Raw genomic sequence first — 2,456 nt, forward strand, 5'->3', positions numbered from 1 at the left:
TCACTGGGTGTACATCAGGTGAGTGCAGCTCCCAGTGCCTATAGATCCAAGTCTATAAGCCTTGTTTGGACGTTAGACAAACCTTCGCTTCTCAGTATCTTGTGACTAATGGTGTCCATGAAAGCTTTTATGGAGAACCGAACTGCTAAATATGAATGTTCCTAAGCAGACCTAACAACGAGGATAGAAGCTTTACAACAGGCACCTGTTTCTAAGGCCCCCCAGCTTCGAGCCTACCAGAAAGCACAGTTAAGAATCCTGGGTGCTATGCTGAGCATATGTCTTTACCCGAAGGGTTCCTTCATATTAAGGATGGTTTGGGTTCCAAGCAAGTCTTGGAATTGGAATTCTTTCCATCGATCAATAGCTATCCTTACTGCTACATAAGGCTTAATTAACTCGAAGCGTCCAATAGGGATGATACAATCCCCAAGGAAAAAATCATTATGGATCATGGCATGGCACAATTCCTTTTGGTTAGGGAGTTAAAGACGGCTGAATTCACCATAAACGAATTTTTTTGTTTTTGCCAGGAAAACAGTCCACTAGTATGGCCCACAACGATACTTTCTATATATATATATATATATATATATATATATATATATATATATATATATATATATATATATATATATATATATATATATATGTATATATATATATATATATATATACATATATATATATATATATATATATATATATATATATATATATATATATATATATATATATATATATATATCATGATCTGCATATAAAAACTAAATGTTACTGGAATAACATAATTTTCAAAACTTTCCTTTTGTAAACAACAATGTTCTTAACAGTTCTTAGTTCGATTCGTGCAAGTATCCTAAATGTTTTTCTTCACAAATCACTATCAATACTTTTATATCTATTATTTCATTGTTGCACCTGTTTAAGCATGTTGATGAATAAGGGTTTTAAAAGTCTGTCAATTTCACGTGCTGATTTCTTACTCTACCGCTTGATTTATTGGGTCCTTTGACTGGCTAGACCGTAATACATTGGATCCCTATATCTAGTTAAGGCTAATTTATCCTTTGCCTACACATTCAACGAATAGTCTGGTCTATTCTTTCCACATTCTCATCTGTCCTTATACACCTTTCAACACTGAGATTACCAAACAAGTCTTCTTCGTTCAATGGTTTAATTACTGCACTGTAGTTGTTCAGTGACTACTCTTCTCTTCGTAAGGGTAGAAGAGAGTCTTTAGCTATAGCAAGCAACCCTACTAGCTAGAAGAGAAGGACACACCGAAATGAATCCATTGTTTTCTAGTCTTGGGACAGTGCCATAACCTCTGTAACTTGGTCTTCGACTGTCTTGAGTTAGAGTTCTCTTGCTTGAGGGTACATTTGGGCACACTATTCTATAGTTTATATATGGAAGATTTATTTCAATGTTGATACTGTCTTAAAAATATTTTATTTTTAATTGTTAATTACTTGTCTTATAGTATATCTATTTTCTTTCCTCACTTTGCTATTTATCCTTATTGGAGCCATTGCTTTCTAGCATCATGCTTTTACATCTAGGGTTCTAGCTTAGCTAATAATAATAATAATAATAATAATAATAATAATAATAATAATAATAATAATAATAATAATAATGATAATAATAATAATAATAATGTCATCAGCTATGGGTGCGTCAATAAAAAAGTATAATTTCGACTGATCAAGAGAAATTAAAACCTTTGAGAGGTACACAGGTGCATCATTGGCTTTGCCTAATGCAAAGAAAAGAAAACTGTGTTGAAAAAGGAAACAGCAAGCAAAGTTTAGCCTGGTGCTGCAGTTAGTCATCGCTCATCTATACTTGGGGTCAGGAGATGCCATCATACAGGTCGTAAGGTCAAAGATACTTGAGACAGTGAATTGAGAAAGCGTTAAGATTGTAGCAGACAGTAGTTAAATAATCCCAAAGAAGAGACCTCACTCACTAAGTCAGTGTGTTGCTAACAACGAAAAATTGACGATATAAATCTTGCAAGTGGTAGTTGAATGTGTATACTTTATTGCCTTATTTTCATATCAAGTAAATTATGCAATACTGTAATGTGTTGAGTATGTATATATGAATTTTGTATTGCAGAATCTACATCTATTTAGCTAAGAAACATGTTTTAATCTAGATTATTCCTATTGGTTATAAAATGTCACGGACAAGTGTTCCCCTAGGATTCTAACACAAAATATCATAAGACAAGAGTAAACTACAGAACAGATACAGAAACATACTTCCAAAGAAAATCATTATTTATTTACATCCAATTTTCCACTGTTATATGTCTATCAATCCAGATTTCACATGAATACAAATATTCTACAAACCTCTCTTGATGTTGACAATATTGATGCACGAATCGACTGAAACTATTAAGAATATTGTTGCTAACACAAGCATAGTTTTGAAATTCA

The sequence above is a fragment of the Palaemon carinicauda genome, chromosome 34 (genome assembly GCF_036898095.1).
Source record: "Palaemon carinicauda isolate YSFRI2023 chromosome 34, ASM3689809v2, whole genome shotgun sequence".
NCBI classification, from domain to species: domain Eukaryota; kingdom Metazoa; phylum Arthropoda; class Malacostraca; order Decapoda; family Palaemonidae; genus Palaemon; species Palaemon carinicauda.